Here is a 15,042-nt window from a genome sequence, read left to right on the forward strand (position 1 = left end):
ACGTAAGGACATTTTTTTCAACAAGTGAACCAATATTTATGAGTTTTTCCCTTTGATAGTAGGGATTGAATTCAGAGTTTCACACATGCTAGGCACATCTCTATCACTGAGCCACTTCCTTAGCCCAACATTCTTGATTTCCCCAATTTTTAACTCTTGTTCTTTTTCTATACATATAATCCTGTGCAGTCCTCCACCTTCCATTTATTTGTCATCTCTCTTTATGTTCCTCTTTGCTATGATATTTTTTCAGAACTTTATTGCTAGATGACACTGACATTTAGGGGAACACCATTCTGTATATTATTGGTTGTCGCTGTGTTAAATTTGAGGTTTTTCTAATCATTATAGAGGGATTATTTGTTTTTCGGAGGAAGGTCACAGATATAAAATGCTATTAATCACATTATTTCAAGGGTATATATTATCAAAGTGAATGTTGACTATTGATGCTGAACTTGATCACCTGAGGTAGTGTTTGTCAGGTTTCTCATTGTGAAGCTACTTTTCCCTTTCCTACCCACACTATATAGTTCATTAGGAGATTGCTACATGCAATTAATATTGTATGATGGAAGAGTCATGTTCCCATTTATTAAGGTGGTGTATTATGTTTGTGCTCTCTAGAGAAATGGAAGCAATATGAATATGGATATTTATTTTAAGAACTTGACTCATGGAAATGTGGGGTGTTGATAAGTCCAAAATTTGATATGGGTAACTTTCCTGCTGAAGACTCAGGAAGGAGTGGCAGATGGAGGCCAAAGGAAGTCTGCTAAGCTTTTAAAATGTTATTATATTGTCAGTGACAAAATTTCCATTTTTTACATTTTTTTTGTTGAGTCTACTTTTTTATTTCTTTTTTTATTAAGTTATTTATTCATCCTAATTTGTTGTACATGATGGCAGAATGCAATTCATTTCATATTACACATATAGAGCATAATATTTTAAGTCACTGATTGCATCCAATGTATGTTCACACAAATTTGTGTCTTCATATATGTACTTAGGTAATGATGTCTAACTCATTCCATCATCATTCCTGCCCCCTTGCCCCTTCCCTTGTCCTCCCTCCTATTTGCCTTGTCTAAAGTTCCTCCATCACTCCCATGCTCTCCCCTCCACCATGTCATTGAGAGTCAGCATTCCTTTGTTGTTTTTTGGGGGATGGTGGTTTGTGTTGGGTACCTGAGATAGAACCTTGGGCTGCCAAAGCCCTGAGCCACATTCCAGTCATAATTTTTTTTAAATTTTGACATAGGAATTTTCTAAGTTATTTAGTTCTCTTCCTTTTTTTTTCAAAATTGTTTGAATCTTCTTGTTGAAGCATTTTTATCATAGTTGCTTTAAAATCTTTGTCAGATAATTCTAACATTTTTATTCTCTTTTTTTGTTTGCTGCTATTGATTATCATTTTTTTTTACTAAAATTGAGAACTTCCTGGTCCTCGGTATGATTAATTATTTTGTGTTGAAACTTGGATATTTCTATTTTGAGGTTTTGAAGTCTAGATATTATATAAACATTTTATTTATTTATTTATTTATTTATTCACTTATTTATTTTCCTGATACCAGTCCAGCAGATGAAAGGGACCCTGACACATTACTGCCTGGTGGAGGTAACTTGCCTCCTTGGCACCTGAGGAAAAGTGTCTCCTTGTTATATATGGGTGAATATGGGAGCTGCAGCTTCCATGCTATTTCCCTAGGTCTTTAAATTTAATAAAACACACTCTGTTGAGAGCCACGGAGGGTCAGAATGACGCCTGGCATTTGCCAGAGGGAATGTTTGAAAGGTGACCAGCGAACCAATGAGATGATGATTTGAGTTAAGCTATATGTAATTGGTGTGATGCTGGATTGATTGTATTGTATATTTGACCTTTACTGTCAGGCAATGTGGTGGCTCTTGCTGCAGGTGCCTGCTGCTTTGGAGTTCTAGCGGGAAGTTCCTTCTTCAGTGTAATTAACCTACCTCCAAGGAAATTGTGGCATTCAACATGTAGGACCTGGGAGGTTAGTGAAAAGATAAAAATCTTTCTGCCTACAACAGCAGTTGGTTATTTCAATATATAACTGCTTTCTGAATGATCAACTGCTTAACAGAAAGGAAAATTAAATTGAATAGGCAAAGTTAAATCAACAGACTCACAATCAGCAATCAGGAATGAAAATTTAAGAATGTGTGAAGTGCTGGGTGTTGTGGTGCATGCTGCATGCTTTCATCCCAGGGGCTTGGGAGGCTGAGGCAGGAGGATCTCAAGTTCAAAGCAATCCTTCACAATGTAGCAAGGCACTAAGCAACTTAGTGAGACTCTGTCCCTAATTGAAATATAAGAAAGGGTGGGGATGTGGCTCAGTGGTTAAGCACTCCTGGGTTCAATTTCTGGTACAAAAAATTCATGATGTTATAAATGTAAAATGATTAAATTTGTAAGATTTTTATTTAATGCAAAACTTTGAAGTATGTTTTCTCAGTGAAGAAAAGGGGGAAAGTGAATTTGAGATGAAAATTAATTATGATTATAGATAGGAATTGCTTCCATGTTTAATAAAATTAAGGCTCACAGATGATGTCTTTGATCCTTTTGTGCTCAAAGACCTGCAGTTCTGGGGTCCCCATCTGGTTATTCCGGAACTGTCTCCTTTTGTTTTCATTTCTGTATGACCAGAAAGAGTTCAGTTGAAAAATAACACTGTACCTTTAAACATGTATAATTAGTTGTTAGAGAAATCTTTAAGAAAATATAAAGAATATGGAAATGTTAACTATGCCCATTTGACCATTATACACTGCGTATATGTATCAAATTATCATGTTACCTGATAGATTTTACAATTAAAATAATAAAGAAGAAATAAATACAACAAATTTTTTAAAAAAATATTTTATTGGTGAATCATATTTACACATGAGAATGGGCTTCGGTTATATTATTCTGTTATATTAATACCAGTACATAGCATAATTTGGCAAATTAAAAAAATAACAACTCAGTTCAAGCTATCTAAAGGCTATGACTTCTTTTTCATTTCCTTTAGGATTTAATCACTCAGGATATGGATAAAAATGGTGCTTATTTTGTGGGGCTATCAGATCCAGAGGGTCAAGGACACTGGCAATGGGTTGATGAGACCCCATACAACCAAAGTGCCACGTGAGTACAGAATTAGATAAAGGAATCCTGGGTCCTGGATCATGCAGGAAGTTTAGAGTGTTCCAGCATCAGTTCTGAAACTAAAACAGCTCACTCTTGTCCTCTTGCACTCACAGCTAATCAATTTTATTACCTCATTAAATTATCACAGAAGCCTAGGAGGCACAGAATATTTTTCCTATTATAAGAATGAGGAAATCGAGTTTGAAGAGTATAGATAGTTCAGCTAAGATCACCCAACAATAGTCTTTAGAACCAGGTGAATTCTACTTTGCTTTTATAAACTCTATTTATTCTCTGTAATAAAAATTTATGTTTTTAAAAATCATTGTGGATTATTGTGATTTAATATACCTCATAAAGCAAAAATCCTAATTTTGTATACTATTAGAATATCTCATATTTATGTAATCTTTAAAGGCATTTAAATACATTAGTATACTCACAACTTTGACCCTTATATCTTCTTTGTGAAATATATAGTGCTGTTACTTTTGGTCCAGCATTTAAATGGGCAAACTGAGAATCTAAGAAATTATATTATTTGACCTAGAAAACAGGATTTAGTAGATCTAGAGATTTAACTATTTCTTCAGACTTTAAATTCATCCCATTAAAAAGGAAAAAAAAACCCTGTTTTGATACATGGTACCATGGTGACTTCCCTTCATCATATAAGAAAGCCTTATGGATTGACATTCTCCTGGCAATAGGGTCTTTGTTTAGAGGAGAGGCCGAGGGTAACTTTTGGTCAAATGTTTGGTGCAATGAGGTATGAGAAATTATGAGTGATAAGGGCACAATTTTCAAGATAAATGTGAGAGGTGTTGGTGGAGGAGATGCTGCATGAGAATTGGGAAGGGTTGTTCTGGGCATATCTGACCCTGACTTCCACAAAGTTCCACCCCAGCCTCTGTCCCCATAACTGACTCTATCACCTTTAAAAGCAGTCTTGGAAGAATAACTTCATCCTTTTTCTCTGTTTCAGATTCTGGCATCCCGGTGAGCCAAGTCATAGTGAAGAGCCTTGTGTTGTAGTAAATCATCCTCGTTCATCATTGCAATGGGGCTGGAAGGATGTACTTTGTAAAGATCTTCAAAGATCAGTTTGTGAAATGAGGAAGATCTACTTATGAATCAATACATTTCATGGACATGTGTTTGGATTAGCATTCATTATTCTAGAGCTAGCTCATAAGTTCTTCTTTATGAAAAACATTCCATAGACTTTTAGTTATGTGGTCAACTATTCCATTTTTGAGGAAATGTTAGTGTTGCATACGGAATTCATCAGTTTACTTCCTACAGAGCACCTAATACAATAATTGTGGGGGACTTTTACTTAATGTACAATGAGTTTACTCCATATTATTTCTGTACCATAATGATGGTACAGAATTTTAAAAAGATACATTTTACTCAAAATACCTTTGACTGTCTCAGTAAAGAGAGTAATTGAACAGGAGTGAAATGTTTTATCTTGTGTCTAGCCAGTGCTGGAACTCTTCTCTTCACTCTACTTTGTGTTGTATGAGTGTGTTTCAGTGTCTTTTACTTATTTTTCTATAGAGCATCTTTACATCAATGTGTGTGAACAGGTTTTATGTGAGGTTTGTGTTTAAAGAACAATACATAATCAGAAACCATCCTACTAAGTGCTAATCACTATAAAGGATGTAAGAAGTAATACACTAGTTATTGTAAGGGTAAAAGAAATTGAAGTTAAAGTGTAAAATTTAAAGTGTAAAAGACCGGGCATTGTAAAGTTTCTAAGCTGCAAGGCCTGAGTTAAAAAGTAAAGGACCAGGTATTGTTAAGTTCCTCTGCTACCCCCAAAACCTGAAATTCCTGTAGCTGTTAGGACAATACCCGAACAGCCCAGTAAATATTCCCACTGACTCTCTGGTTGTTTAATAACCTGGGACCCTGTGTAGCTTGTCACGTAGGCATACAGGGCCCGAACCAATCAGTTTGAATGTGTACCCCACTTAGAAGTGACCAATCACCCCCGCACAACCTGTTCCCACCAATGAATGTGCTAATCATGTCTCAGAGTTGTTGTTCAATTTTCCCGTGCCTCATGATGATTTGTTCTGATGTATGCAAAGCCCCCACCCTCCTCAAACAGTGTACTTAAGCACTGCTCAACCCCTGCTCTGAGCTCTGGGCTGCTCTCCCTACTTGAGTGAGCACGGAGCCCCAGCGTGTTGGATTGGATCCTCAATAAACCCCTTTTGCTATTACATGAGTTGGTCACTTGGTGGTCTCTCCCTCCGACATTTCGCCAGACCCTTACATTATGGTTTTAAGCCACTAAGGTTTTGAGTAGAATGTTCAGTACTAGGAAGAATATTTTCATGTGACTATCATTTTGTAGAAATGATAATGTTGAAGCTGGCTGACTTCTCTGAAGGTGGAGATCTGCTGTCAACTGACAACCCTCTAGAGCCCTTTGGATGTAAATTTTATTCAGATGATTTTAATTCTGAAACATGGATTATGTTACAGTTTAGATATGAGGTGACTCCCAAAAGCTCATGTGTGTGACAATGAAAGAAATTTTAGAGCTGAAATAATTGGGGTGTGAGAGCCTTCACCCAATCAGTGCATTAATCCCCTGATTAGGGACTAAATAAATGGCAACTGTAGGCAAGTAGGGTGTGACTGAAAGAGGTGAGTCACTGAGGGTGTGCCTTTGATGTTGGTATTTTGTTGTAGTGGAAGAGGTCTGCTTCCTGGTGAGCATGTCCTGAGACACTTTCCTTCTCTACACCTTTCTTCTCTCATGGTCTGTTTCACTTCAGGCCCAGAACAATGGGAGCTGGTTGAGACCTTTGAAAGCATGAGCCCCAGATGAACTTTTCCTCCTCCAAAATTGTTTTTTGTCAAATATTTTGGTCACAGTAGCAAAAAAGCTGACTAAAACAGATTAGTAGTCCTGTGAAGAGTCCTATTCACGATTTTGTAACCAAGAGGGGAACTATCAATTGATAGAAACACCATGGATGGCAGAGTAAAGCAATGAGAAGGAAATGGTTAATTAAGTTCTTTCTGAGTCACAGAATTGACTGTTTTCACAGTATAACCTTCTGTTAAGTTTTATTGTGAAGACTGACAAATTTCTAATTATTTGTCAGACTAAGTCCTACTGGATTCAACAAAACGTTTCATTTAGTGACTAGATTTTATCTAGTCATGGTTTATTTGAGTAAAAGGAACACACTTTCAGAGTATAGCTCCACGATTTTATTGAGTGAATGTAAACCTGTAAACACCATGCCTATCTACAATAAAGATTTCCATCATTGCCTTTTGTTCTCCGTGTTAACCTCATGAATGCAATGATCTGATTCCTGCTTTTCCAGCTCTCAAATTCCATATAAACAAAATAACAATGTTTGCTTTTTCTTTCCACTTTATTTTTCTCAATATGTTTGTGTTTTTCCATTGGTAGATTCAATTTTTCATGAAATTGTATTTCATCGTAACATGATCTTTTTATCTAATTTCCAGTTGGTAAACTTTGAATTATTTCTTTATCTTATCTATTCTAAATAAAGCTGTTTTTTACATGCCTTTTTGTGTAACTCTGCATTTATTTTTTTTTAGAAATATGCACAGAGGTGGAATATATTCATACCACAGTATATAGAGAACATAATTCTTGTCCTAAAATTTCTGTGTCACCTTTTATGCTTTTCTTTCTCTCTGATAACTCCTAGATATGATTGATGTTTTTATTGTTTTTATGCTTTTGTCTTTTACAGATTGTCATAAGTTGGACCCTACACAGATTATCCATATGTCTTCTTACACTTAGTAATGTGCATTTAAGATTCCTCCATTTTATTTTGTTCCATGTTGACATTTTTATTCATTGCAGAAAATATTATACCACAGTGTATTCATCTATTGATGTATATGTTGATTGCTTCTAATGTTTGACAATTATAGATGAAGTTTTTAGTTGACCTCTTGTGTGGGCTTTTGTTTGGACATGTTTTCAATTAATTTGGATTCACTTGCATGTTAAGACTATGCTTAGAATTGTGGAAAACTGCCAAGCTGTCTTCCAAAGTGGCTATCATTTTGCATTTTGATCAGCATTGAATCAGAGTGCTTCTATTATTATATATTCTTGATAGCATTTGAAATTGCTAGTGTTGTGGCGTTTGTCTATTTTAATATGTGTGCAGTAGTGTCTAATTTTTTAATTTTTTTTCCTCTCTATCAATTATACTATACGATTCTTGAGTCCAGTGACTTTGATTTGTTCACTGTTGAGTTCTCAGAGGTAACACAGTATCTTGCCCCAAGTTGTCACTCAGTAAGTCTTGATTGAAAGAGAAAATAAGTGTCTCTGCAGGATAGGTAAAGAGTTGTCTATCACGGTCTGAGTATATTTAGTACAGGGAAAAGTGTTGGAAAATGCATTGATGTTGGACATTTAAGTCACATCATACATTCTAGGTTTTGTAAGTACTGAAGTAATGGTGAGATCTTGTCATATACCTTCATCTATTTGGGTAGTGATGAGGTAAGAGAGGGGTGTTATGTGGTGGCTCCTTAAAGCTACAATCACAAGTTCTATAAAAGATAAACTAACGAGCTGGTGATGTGGCTCAGTGGTAGAGTGCTCACTTAGCATGTGTGAGGCCCGGGGTTCAATTCTCAGCACCACATAAAAATAAATAAAATAAAGGTATTTTTTCCAACTATAACTAAAAAACAAAATATTAAAAAAACAAACCAAGGAGAATATTTAATTTTAAAAAATTTAAATAAAATTCTTATTTAACTGATGCATAAATCATCAAATTGTATGCAATTATGGGGTACCTTATAATGTTTCAATATATGTGTGCATAGTATACTGCTTAAATCAACTTAAATATATGTGTCTCCTCAAATATTTATCACTTCATTGTGTAAAATAATTCAAAATTCTTTTATTTATGTAAAAAGATTTGTTTAGTTGTAGATGGACATAATACTTTTATCTTATTTATTTTTATGTGGTGCTGAGGATTGAGTCTCAACTCCAGCACTCAAAATTGTTTTTTTTTCCTAGCTTTTTAGTGCTTTGTAATTCAGGGCACAGAATAGTGTTTGCAGATGTTAGTAGAGGGGCTGACTTCCTACCAAAAAATTGAGGACACTAGATGTGTACAGTCTATTAGATTCACGAGGTAAAGCTGTTTTTCTAACAAATTTTCTAAAAATTGGTTTTCAGAAGCAACATTCTCCGAGATATCCTAAAGAAGCATGTGCTAGTGACAGATAGTAAGACTTTATTTCATTGTAATACTAAAATTTCCATGCAGGGAAAACCTGAAGCCTCATTTAGATAATGTGGAAAATATAAAGGAGCATCTTGTCAGACTTCCTTGTGCAGGACAGTCCCCCATCCATGTTTGTGCTGACATCTTTTCACAACCAGATCAAGTATTCCATGCCAAATAAACTGCAGCTTACTCTGGTAGCCAGAAGGGCTTTGTGAGACATTCCCCTTTTGCAAACAATTTTAGCTCTGTGTCACAAAATTCTTGGTGTTATATTCTGCCAGGATTCTCACCAACAGGTGGATTCATTAAGTTGGGTCACACAGTCATTGTTCAAGGACCCGGAAGAATTGTGATGCTGTGTGTAAAGGGACATTGTCACAGCCCACCAGTACCTAAGACTGCTTATGGGGAAGGTGCAGAACAGAAAAGCAGGGCAGGTGGCACTACAGATCCTCAGCTTCACGGAAGTGCTTCAGTCTGGACTTGGTGCAGCAACCTCGGGGATGTGCATTCATTTCCTCTGCTCACCTTCTGAACCCAGGCCCAGGGTTTACTGCTGCAGTTCCTGCAGGAACTTGGACACCTGCAAGATGTTTTCTGTTGCAAGGATGGTACTCTGAAGCAGCATTCCCATACTCTTTCCTGGAGACCAGCCTCCAAGAATAAGACCAGAACTGAGCTTTGGGGTTTTTGTTCTCATTGGGTTGCTGTTGTCCAAAAAAACCTTCCATTCAGGGAACTGGTTCTGGGAGGACAGATCATTGGCAGGATTGGTCATATTTAAAGGGCACAGTTCCTGGAACCTTCAAACTTAGCAACTGTGCCCACAGGATCTATATTATGCCTCTATGTATTTTGACTTGTCCGGGTTTCACAGCCTAATTTGTTTTGAAATCAGTCATTGAGTACTTTATTTCAGTTATTTTATCCTTTAATTCTAAATTTTCCTCAAAAATATCAATTTTTAATCAACACATTAATGAAGCATATTAATAGGATTCACTGTGATATTTTCTTAAGCCCATACAACCTGCACTGATCATATCCATATTTTCTTCTTATACACCCTCCATCCCAGCAGCCTTCCCAGTTGCTAGTAATCACAATTTTATATTCAGGCCAAGTTTTTTAATGCCATTTTCTAAATAGGAGAATATATGTCTTCCTATGTCTGGCTTATTTTGCTTACCATGATTTCCTCCTGTTGCTTCTTTGCCAAAAATTACAGGACATCTTTCTTTTTTATGACTAAATAATACGCCATTGTGTGTGTGTGTGTGTGTGTGTGTGTGTGTGTGTGTGTGTGTGTATTTTCTTCATCCATCTGTTGGTTAATGGGAACCTAGGCTGATTGCACACTTCAACCATTGTGAATAGTGCATGCAGGTGTCTCTTATGTATGCTGACTTCATTTCCTTTGGCTATATACCAGGAGTAAGTTTTATTGATCATATTTTAGTTCAAATTTCATTTTTTTGAGCAATCTCTATATTGTTTTTTATAGTGATTGTACCAATTTACATTTCTACCATAAGTATATAAGAGTTCCCTTTTCTCTATGGCCTCATCAGCATTTGTTAGTTTTTGTTGTTTTGAAAATAGTCATTTGATAATAATGGGGTGAGATTGTATCTCATTTCAGTTTTGGTTTGCATTTCCTCATGGCTAAGGACAGTGAGCATTTTTTTAAAGAGAGAGAGAGGTAGAGAGAGGTAGAGAGAGAGAATTTTAATATTTATTTTTTAGTTATCAGTGGGCACAACATCTTTGTTTGTATGTGGTGCTGAGGATCGAACCCGGGCCACACGCATGTCAGGCGAGCGCGCTACCACTTGAGCCACATCCCCAGCCCCAGACATTGAGCATTTTAAAATACATTTATTGGTCACTTGTATTTTTCTTTTGAGAAGTGAGTATTAAGATCATATACCCATTTTTATTTGGATTTACTGTATTTTGTTGTTCTTAAGTGTTTTTTGTTCCTTCTATAGTTCAGATAACAACCATCTGTGAGATTAACAGTTGGCAAAGATTTTCTTCCTTTGTGTAGATCATCTCTTCACTCTGTTGATTTTTCCTTTGCTGTGTAGAGTTTTTTAGTTGGATATAACCTATTGTCAGTGTTGCTTTTGTATATCCAGGTTTTAGTCCTACCTGGAAAATTGTTGCCTATACCTATGTCTTAGAGAACACCAATAGAGAAGGTTAAATTGGAAAGGGGTAAGGAAGTCAAGACCTCTTTAATTTACTTGTCCTAAACAGAGCTGAGGAGAATGTTTTCTCTTCCTGCACAGCTAGATGATAATAATCACTGAGTTTATTTAATAAAACAAATAATCATTGAGTTTATTTTCATCTCTAAGGGGAACTGGAAAAAATATAGCAACATGTTATAACCACTTCCTCCATCTCCCCTTATGATTTATTTTATCTCAAAGCAACCATGGGAGAAACGTTCTGGTTTCTTTTTCTCAGTCTGTTTCATCATGTACCACAGCTATGACTATCCCATCACTACAAGTGCCCTGCTGAGTTCAAGTCCACTTTTTATGCAGGTCCAGTTATGAAAGTCTGTTTAATTAAATCATTGACTGTTGGTGATGGCACTTGGTTTCCAGTCCTTTTCCCTCCCTGGGTGGGATTGAATGTTTCAACTGTCCACTCACATGATTGGTTTCTCTGGCAAGCAGTTCCCATTCTAGAACTATGTTGAGGACCATCAAGAGTCACATAATTGGCCTAAGTTTAGGCATGGTTGAAAGGGACATGTTATGAATAAAAAAATAGGCTACTTTCATCTTTTTGCTCCTATGCTATTTTAGGAATTTGGGGTGGAAAACCCAAGTATTGTAAAAAAAATGCTTTTATCACATTTATGGCCCAGAAAGTTTTAAGGTATTAGAAGCTCTGTGCCAAGAACTGAGGATGAAGACCAAATATAAATTTCTTTTTATAACCCAATATTATGAGTTCAGTGTTCATTTATCCATAATAGATTTCCATATATTCAAGACTGCTTCCTTAAGTACATGGAGATATTTTTGATGTTAATATAGAAAAAGAATCTACATTCTGCAACTTGTATATTATTGAGTCAGGATCTCAAAGTCCTTGAGTAGTGGCAGAGAATTCATGAAGCCTGCATCTGAACTTAAACCATTTCAGGCTTCCCTTTATCCAAGGAGGGAGGATTAAAATTTTTTATTGATCTCTGCCCAATATTTTTATTGATTTCTGATGTCAATATTGACCTCAAGGACTATAGTCCTTCCAAGATGACTAGAATCTTTATTCTCTAATAAAATGCCAAATCAAGTGAAACAAAGATAATCTCAACGTAGTTTGTTGCAAAGCATGCCAAAGCAGAATAAGCAAAAATAAACAAGGCAAACTTGTTTGGTTTTCTTGATTCATCTTCCTCCCTTTATTGCTCTTTTTCTATCTTTCAACAGTCAATTTAAGATTTGATTAGTCATGTCAGGACCCAAGAGATAACAAGTATTGTTTAATGTGCACATTCATGAACAAAAAAAGTTAACTTTTAAAAAATTTTTAAAATATTTTAAAAATCCTAAATGTTTAAAGTGTCCCATTTATTGTTATTCATTCTAAATTTTTTTCTATAGCTACCACTATAAAAAGTATTTATTTATATATTTATTTATGTTGTACTGAGGACTGAACCTAGGGGTGCTGCACCACTCTTATATTCCTAATCTCTTTTCTTGTATTTTGAGATCGGTTCCTGTTAAATTGCCCAAACTCTACTCAAATTTGTGATCTTCTTGCCTTTCCTTTACCTTCCCTTTGCTTCCTCTCTTCCCTCCCTTATTCCACTTCCTCTACTCTATTGGTCTATATTTTTATGAGTTTCCACTCCCCCTCTTTTTTCTTTTTTCTTTTCTACTTTTCACATATCAGAGAAAATATTTGACTATTGACTTCCTAAGACTGACTATTTAACTTAACATAATGCTTTACATTTTATCCATTTTTCTGTGAATGCCATATTTCATTATTATTTATGACTGAATACAACTCTTGTGAAGTGGGTATGGTGGTGCACATGTGTCTGTAATCTCAGTGACTTGGGAGGATGAGGCAGGAGGATTGCAAATTCAATTTCCACCTGAGCAACTTAGAGAGACTGTCTCAAAAAGAGGGGTGTATGTAGCTCAGTGGTAAAGCACCCCAAATTTAAATCTCCAGTCCCCCCACAAACCACATTTTCTTCATCTTTTCATATGTTGATGGATACCTAGGCTGATTCCCTAACTTGTCTATTGTGAATTGAGTTGCTATAATCATGGGTATGCATGTATCACTAAAGTATGCTGACTTTAACTTTTATACATAAATACTGAGGTGCAGTCAGAAATACTTAGAAAAACTCAAAATAACCTGTGTGCTTGCTTTCAAGGTTGTCAAAATAAAGGAGGCCAGACATCCAGTGAGTCAACAATTGATGACTTTGTGACAGTCACACCTCTATGTGTTTGTAATAAATTTATGCAGAAAAATAGACTCTCTGCTCTAGAATATAGAGCTAAATTATAGTGGGGAATGTGACATAAGTAAATGGGCATTCAAACAAACAAATGAGATAAGTTGTTATGCACTAGCATAATTCAGTATAGTCTTCATTGGCTTTCATAGGAAAGTAGAGTGGTTGGTGTGGGAGGTAAGCTGGCTTGGCTCAAATAGATGGCATGAGGCTCCACAGCAAAAGAACTGGTGGATTCTCATCCTTTTTATTTCTTCATAGTGACTTACCATTTTGCAGGTGACAAATATGACAAAAGACTGTCTAAATTTCACATATATCATTCAACTCTAACCTACTTCAGTGAAGGGCATAGGTAAAGGTTTACAATGCTTACCTACACTTTTCCTTTTTCAGAGACAACTCAGGGTTGAGCTCAAAGCTAATGTGTGTGAAATAAAATTTCTCCTTGGATTTTGTCAAAATATTTATAAACTTGCCTATTTATATCAGGCTTTAGATACGTCCCCCAAAGCAATTCTTTCTCTAGTCTTCTTGATGTCAATAACTGTTAGCATGTACCTACATGTACTTTGTTCAAGTAACCTCTGGAAATTGTTTATAACAATTCTCATAATTTTCAGATTGTTCCCACTCTTTATTCAATGCACAAAATCCTTTCAGTTTTGCTTAAGGTCACCAGTTAATAACATCTAACTCCAACCCAAATACCAACTTTATTATTAGTCCAGTTGATCAGGTTGAGGTTGTCCTACTCCAAAATACACTTCTGGTAACTTTATCTGTGTCAAGTTGAGAAAACTGCATTCAGAATCATGGTCTGTCTCACACTCTATGAAGGGCAAAAAGTCCAAGGGAGAGCATGTGAATGCACATAGTGGTCTGATGGCTGTTATTCTTCCAAGTGAAGAAATGTAACCTAGAAAGATATCAAAACTATTGTTATTTAAGAAGTAATTAATTCACTACTCTGCTTTTATGGAGAAACCTGTGAGAAGTGAAAAGAAGACAGAAGATTCTTTGTATTTCTATGAGATGTTGGAATTTCCTCTTTGTGTGTGTGTGTGTGTGTGTGTGTGTGTGTGTGTGTGTGTGTGTGTGTACATGTGTTTGGTGAGAATATGTTGCAAGAAAATGCAAATGTTGGTTTCTCTGCTTTCCTGGACCCATAGTTTTACCAGAACATCAAGGTTCTTTGGCCAAACAACAATGTAACTGACTGTTTGTAATGAAACCATGATTCTAAAAAGCTAATCTTCCCTTGACATTTCGCAGGCACTGCTGGTATAACAAATAGAGTTTTAGATAATATTGCCCTGCAAAGTAGCAAATGGCAATTTTGTTCTGAAATGGGACAGAGAAGGATCTAATTCCAAATCTATTTGTCAATGTATTCACTAAATATATCCAACCTAAAGTTATGATTAACCAGATTGTTCAACATAAAAATTTCAATTCCAGATAAACATAAAATAAAATTGCTGTACAATATTAGATTGGCAATGGAAATTGCTCAGATTTTAAGAACATCCTTTCAAATTATTCTAATGAAAAAAGTAAAATTTCAAACATATCATTTCCATTTTGACCCAAATTAACAAACAATTGAGCCAGGTGAGTTGGTGCATGCCTGTAATTCCAGCAGCTTGGGAGGCAGAGACAGGAGAATTGTGAGTTCAAAGACGGCCTCACCAACTGGGAGGCTCTAAGCACCTCAGTGAGACCCTGTCTCTAAATAAAATACAAAATAGGGTTGTGCATGTGGCTCAGTGGATGAGTGCTCCTGAGTTCAATCGCAGGTATGTCCTCCCCACCTCCAAATAAGTAGGCTGCCTGGATCACTGGTCCCAGGAAGTTTTTTGCTTGTCAACCCCTAAAAAGAATTTAAAAAAAACATGTAGCCTCTTATGCAATTTTATATCTAAAATATTTCATCATGTTATAGAAGTAAAGATTTCAACTTCTTGAACAGTATAAATACTGACATTATAATGGTTATCTCCCAGTGTCTAGAAATCATAACAGAGTGTTAACTCCCATGATTCATTAAAAGAACCATAGTGAAAATGCTGTTATTCTGGTTCCTGCTC

At 35.9% G+C, this 15,042-nt stretch overlaps 1 pseudogene; it reads left to right on the top strand.

The window, feature by feature from the left end:
- The window catches only part of LOC143382676 (C-type lectin domain family 4 member A-like), a 45,386-nt pseudogene that overhangs the window by 3,979 nt on the left and 26,365 nt on the right, over nucleotides 1–15,042 (top strand).

The sequence above is a fragment of the Callospermophilus lateralis genome, unplaced genomic scaffold, assembly GCF_048772815.1.
Source record: "Callospermophilus lateralis isolate mCalLat2 unplaced genomic scaffold, mCalLat2.hap1 Scaffold_143, whole genome shotgun sequence".
Taxonomy (NCBI): Eukaryota; Metazoa; Chordata; class Mammalia; order Rodentia; family Sciuridae; genus Callospermophilus; species Callospermophilus lateralis.